Source organism: Triticum urartu, chromosome 1A (assembly GCF_056163025.1).
Source record: "Triticum urartu cultivar PI428250 chromosome 1A, HENAU_Tu73, whole genome shotgun sequence".
Classification (NCBI taxonomy): Eukaryota; Viridiplantae; Streptophyta; class Magnoliopsida; order Poales; family Poaceae; genus Triticum; species Triticum urartu.
The window spans coordinates 517,601,582-517,608,247 of NC_141873.1; positions in this window are offsets into that span (position 1 = coordinate 517,601,582).

Sequence of the window (6,666 nt, forward strand, 5' to 3'; positions counted from 1 at the left end):
GCATTTTGTTCATGTCATGCATTTCATATCATGTCATCATGTGCATCGCATTTGCATTCGTGTTCGTCTCATGTGTCCGAGCATTTTCCCCATTGTCTGTTTCGCAATCCGACACTCCCACATGCACCGGCGCACCCCTCTTGTCTCTTTTCATGAGCGGGTGTTAAATGTTCTCGGAATGGACCGAGATTTGCCAAGTGGCCTTGGTACACCATCGGTAGACAGCCTGTCAAATTTCGTTCCGTTTGGAGACCGTTTGATGCTCCAACGGTTAAGCGGGTAACCGCAAAGGTCTCTTGTGTGTTGCAGCCCAACACCGCTCCAAAATGACCCAATAACCCATCTAAACCAACTCCATGTCCTCCGTCGTCGGATCACGATCGTGTGGGCGAAAACTACACCTCATTTGGACACTCCCACCTCCTTCTACCTATATATATGTGACCCCCTCCGAATTTCGCGCAGTTGAACCCTAGCCCCGCTCCCCTCGCGCCGCCGGACATGTCCAGCCTCCACGTCGCCCGGACCAATCCGTGGACGCCACGTCACCCCGCCGCCGCTCACCTCCAACTGGAGCACGCCACGCCACCCTCTCTCTCCTCCCACCGCACCGGGCCTGCCGGAGCCCATCGCGGGACCTCCCGGCCCGTTTCCCCGCCGCCGCCGCCCGCCGCCACCTCGCCACTGCGCGCCTGCCGCCGTGCACCGCGCTGCCCCGCCGCCTCCCGTCACCGCAGTCGCCAGAGTTCGCCCAGGCCAGATCCACCCCGGGTGGATGAGATCCATCGGGAGTTGAACCAAACGGCCTCCCCGCGCCCTGGATCTATCCGTCCCCAATATCCTCGTCCCGTTGACTTTTTGGAGGGAAAAAATCCACTAAGTCCCGAATTCCTGATATTTTGTGCACTTCTTCAACATGTCATATCTCGGTGACCATAGCTCCAAATGGTGCATATGATATGTTGAATTGTTCGCCTCGTTGAGCTCTCCACGCTAGAAGCATTTCCATGCATGTTCATGTTCTTTATGATGCCATTTGCATTGATGCAAGGGTGCTATAAAATGTTAACTGCTGGTACTTATCAGATCATGAGGTTTTGTCACTTTTGTCACATTTGATGTGTGCTTCATATGAGTTTGAGGTCTACATGTGTTTTGAACTACAACATGCCATCTTTACGGAGGTGCTTGTATTGTATTTTTTGTGATCTTTGTGGTGACTAGCACAAGCATGCAAAGTAGCCTTCATGACGTTGCTATTTTTAGGGACTTCGGATTTTGCAGACTTTTTCCTGCTGTTATTTTGACGCCATGTAAACTTGATGTTATAGTGAGATCCATGCTTATTTTGGGATACTTCAGTAAGGGTGTTTTTAACATGTGGTTATGTTCTATCCATCCATGCGCCTGTTTGCAATTGTGGAGTTGCCTAGCATATCTTGTTCTTGCTCTACTTTTGCTATAAAATGTTCCTGGCAGAATATTAACATGTTAATCAATATTGCCATGGTTGTTGCTAGTGATCCATGCATCCTATGAACTTGCTCTTGCCATGGTTAGCTTCATAAACATGTCATCTTGCTATTGGTATACTTATATTGCCATGTAATACTTTGTGGTGAGTGGCATGAGCTCACAAAGTTTTTTTTGACTATGTACTGCAAGGCAACAGCCTCATAGTGCTTTATTAAATTAATAAGAGGGTTACATAATTACAGTGTACCAGAAAACAAAGAAAATAATATACTTACAAGAGTCCTATGAGAGAGAGGCTATCCAGGAGACCAAGCTATCCTTATATTTACATTTGATTCTATGAGCTAATAGGGAAATATCATGTATGAAATTTCTCCTCCAAGAAATGAAGGTAGGTCTCTCATTTCTAAAGATTTTCCCATTCCTTTATGTCCAGATATTCCAAGTAGTAGTAAAAACCACCTCAGTGAAGAAAGGATGACCAAAATCCCTCCTAGCAGCAAGAGCCATCTCATATGTATTCTAGTTGGGTTGAGCATTCCAAGAAATCCCAAGGTAATTCCAAACCCTTTGGCTGAAGTTGCAAGCAAAGAAAAGATGTGCACGATCCTCATGTGAAGCACAGAGGCAAAGAACACATGTATCATCCTGGATGATCCAGTTCCTGCGTTGCATCATATCCCTAGTGTTCAAACGGTCCATTAGAAGAAGCCATCCAAACACTTTAAACTTCAGCGTGCAAGCACACTTCCAAATCCATTTGAAGATGGGATCAACCACTAGATGGGAGAAGCAAGACTCATAATATATCTTTGATTTAAACTCCCCAGTTTTAGATGGCCACTTCCATATGTCCTTATTCTCCCCTTTCAAGCTGACTAAAGACAACAAATCTTGAAGCTGAGTTAGTTCAGTATAGGCCTCTTGTGACAGTGGCAGATGGAAGTGTTCCGAGATCTCTGGAAGCTCCATAAACTCTCTGACTATGATCGTGTCATCAATGACAAAAGAATGAAGCCTAGGGAAATGCTCGCTCAAAAAAACCACATTATTACCCAGTTGCCAGCGATCAAGCCAAAAGACCACTGTGTTTCCAGCATGTACTTGTGGGACGGCTAACTTGCAGAAGTTGGTGTACAAGTTCATGACATCCCTCCACCAAAATGAGCCACAGCTCTAAGTGACCTGTGGTGGCGAAGCAGCATAATAGGTGTCCCAAATTAATGTGACCCAAGGCGTGTCCAATCTGTTAAAAAACTTGAAAAGATGTTTGAGTAACAAGGCTTCATTTTGGAGTCCCAAATTAGGCACACCCAAACCACCACACTTCTTGGGTCGGCAGACCAGATCCCATGCAGCTAAGGATTGTCGAGGATTATCTGTGTTGCCTCTCCACAGGCATTGTCGCATGATTCTCTCAATCTGTTGCAAGATGCCCTTGGGGAGAGATAGTGTACACAGGAAGTAGATTGGCATTGAGCAAAGCACTGACTGAAGCAGTTGCAGTCGACTTCCTTGATTCATCAGACACGAGGAAGCAGATAACCGGCGTTCAATACGATCAACAAGAGGTAGTAGATCATAGATCGTGGTCCTGGAAGTACCCATGGGTAACCCTAGATATGTGAAAGGCATAGATCCCACATCACAACCTAGCAGGTTGGCGACCCTAGCGCCCTCCTCATCACTCATATTGATTAGAATAAGAGATGACTTACTGAAGTTGACACGTAAACCAGTTGATGTTGCAAAGGTGTTAAGCATGCCCTTGAAGGCGATCAGCTGGTCAGCAATCGCAGGCAAAACAATGAGTGTGTCATCCGCATATTGTACGATCGGGTAGGCATTGGAGTTTGTTGGTATTGGCAGAGTCAGTATGTTTCTCGAGCACATCTCATTGACTACCGACTGAAGCAAGTCCACCGCAATGACAAATAATAATGGAGAGAGTGGGTCTCCTTGGCGTACTCTAGATCTGCAGACAAAATGATTACCTGGCACTCCATTTAAGAGGACAGAAGAAGAACCCGTGGACAAAATGTTATCAATCCAGCCAGTCCAACGAGCATCAAAACCCTTGCATTGCAAGATTCTGAGGATGGCTTCATGCTCAATTGTATCGAAGGCCTTCGTGAGATCATGCTTAAAGAGGATGATGGGCCCTTTAGATGCTTTACATTGATGAATATATTCGAAGCACCAGGCTAAACAATCCTGGATAGAGCGGCAACGAAGAAAACCATACTGATTGCGATGTATACATCTCAGAATCACTTTTTGTAGCCGATTGGCCAGCAGCTTAGTCAAAAACTTCAAACATGTGTTGGTCAAGGATATGGGCCTGAAATCTCCAACCACTTCTGGGCTTAGCTTCTTGGGGACAAGGATGATTAAGGAAGTATTAAGACATTCCAAATTACACCTCCCCTCATAAAACTCGTTGACAAGTTGCATAAAATCCTCCTTGAGAATAGACCAATACCTTTTTAGGAAAAGAACTGTAAAGCCATCGGGGCCTGGAGCACGGTCGCACGGATGTTCTTAATTATGGCATCAACCTCAGAATCCGTGAACGGCAAAGATAAATCTTCCAGACCATCAACTCTCTGAATTAAATTGTGCAGATCAAAACTCATTTGTATTCCTTTTGCATGGCCCATTCGCTGATCGAAATCAGACCAAAACATGCCTGCCAACATTTGATGATCAGAAACCACCTCACCCACCGAATTCTTGATTGAATAAATCGTATCCTTCGGTACCTTTCGGTGGCCATAGCGTGAAAAAAATTAGAATTTTCCTCCCCCACCTTAATGCTTCTGATCGTACAGCGTTGTTTCCAATAAACATACTGCCAGTGCAGAATATCCTGTAGATGCAACTTAACTATTCGCCTGAAATTGAATTCATGCCAACTTAATGGCCGGATCTCCTCCATCTCATCAAAGAATAGAATTACTTTGTTACAATCAGAAATTAGCGCCTTAACTGTGGACAGCTTTAAATGCCATTTCTTTAATGCATGTCTGAGGCTTTGAACTTGGAGGATGTCCTTAAAGCAGCCGTTGGTTTATGCACCGTCCTGCCCCAAACCTGAGCAACACACTCATTAAAGCCAGGTAAGTCAACCCAATAATTTTTGAAACGAAAAACTTTAGCTTTAGGAATGGCCGTGGCCATTGTGACCACACAAGGAACATGATCTGATGTCGATCGCGCAAGAGGCAAGAACAAAGTGTTTGGATGATCCGAAGTCCAAGCAACCGAAGTGAAAAACCAGTCAATTTGTTCAAGAAGGGGCTGAGATTGCATATTAGAACAAGTAAATTGCCTTCCCTTAATTGGCAGCTCAACAAGACCCAAGTGACCTATGATTTCATTAAACAGGAAGATGTCGTTGGCATTACCACCAGGCAGGTTACGGTTTTCAAGCGATCTCATAAAGTTAAAGTCCCCCAAAAGAAGCCATTTGTCATCACAATTAATGTCCAGATTATATAACCACTGCACGAACTCATCACGAGCAAGACTCTAACAAGGACCATAGACAGTCACTAGCTTCCAAACTTCAGATGTATGTTTGGAAAGGAACTCCACAATAATACCAAAAGGTTTGGCCTCAATTAACTTGCCCTCAAAAAAAGAAGAATTCCAAATAACAACCATACCAGCTGATGCACCGACCAAAGGCACATAAGCAAAATTGTCAAAACGTCGAGGACAGAACTTTCTAATGAACCTATGATCAATATGCATACACTTAGTTTCTTGTAGGCAAACCACAGAGCAACCACTTTCATCAATTTTCTGTTTAACAGGAAGCTGTCACGCTTCAGAATTAAGGCCACGCACGTTCCAACACAGAACCTTCCATTCTTTAAACCCAGTCTGACTCATTACAAACCATAAGAAGTTGCAGCAAAAGTAGACCACACAATGATCCACATAGTCCAGCTAAGCATAGCAAAATGATAGAGTTCGAAACATAAAGACATAAATAAAGATAGATGACGTTTAAGGTGGTACGCCATGGACTAGAAAGCAGACGTATGCAATCAATCATCAGAACTCTTGCTGCTGGTAGATTGAGCCGGATTAGCAACAAGCTTATCCGCGGTGATCTTCTCCGGAGCAATGCGCAGTCGAGCCCCAATACGCTGGAGGTCGGCGATGGCAGTTGGTGGTGGCACTGTCGAAGCTCCATCAGACTGAGCCGACTTGGTCTTGTGCTTCTTCAGAGTGTGAGGTGACCTGCTCAGACCTTTAGATTTGCTGGTGCCACTGCATGGTAAATTACGGTAGCCATCTCGTAAAGCACTGAGCCATGCACTGCGACGAACCTCAGTGTCCACCAAAGCTGCCGACTTTTGCTTGCGATCGCGTTTCAAAGTCACCTTTGGTGCAGCAGTGAACTCAAAAGATTCAGTGATGGGTTCAGAAATATCATCAAAATAGAGGGCCCGAGCAACTGGCCTTTTGCTAGAGAAATAAGGCGAGAACTGACGCTGGAAGGAGCAGGCACAGGTGTCAGAACAGTGCTGAGATCATATCCATTATAGCAAACATCCCAAGACTTGTTAGAAAGCAAGAGTGACCCAAAACCAGACTTAAACATGAGCTTTGGGATTTCAGCAAAGCGAAGAGAGGGCATCATCTTCTCAAACGAGCGCTGCCATAGCATGTCAGGAGGCAGGACAGGCCCAAAGATAGTGAGCACCTGTCCAATATGCAGAGGAGGCTGCAAGGGAGCCCCAGGTTGCTGAAAAATGACCATATCATTCACTGGCTGATTATTAACTGAATCATCTGAAACTTGCAGGACCATCGACTCTTGCGATTGATCCACAACAACTTGATTCTCATCCACAAGCTCCTGTTGCACATCATGTGGAGCATCCTGGTGTTCTGGCGCATGGTTATGCTCTGGTGGTGGTAACTCATCCCAGCCAATCTCAGGAAATTCAGGCATAACCCAGTTATGATTATGAAACTGCAGGTGTCCAGGGAGAGGATGTGGGTTGCCATCAAAGGGCATAGGGTCCTCATCGGCTGGCAGAATATCAGCAAAGTCTGCAGAAAAGATGTATATCGGAGCAGACCAAGATATGCGGGAACCACCAAAGTCAGCAAACTCCCGATACACAACATCCCGTGGCACTAAGGTGGTTGCAGGAAAAGAAACATACGCCA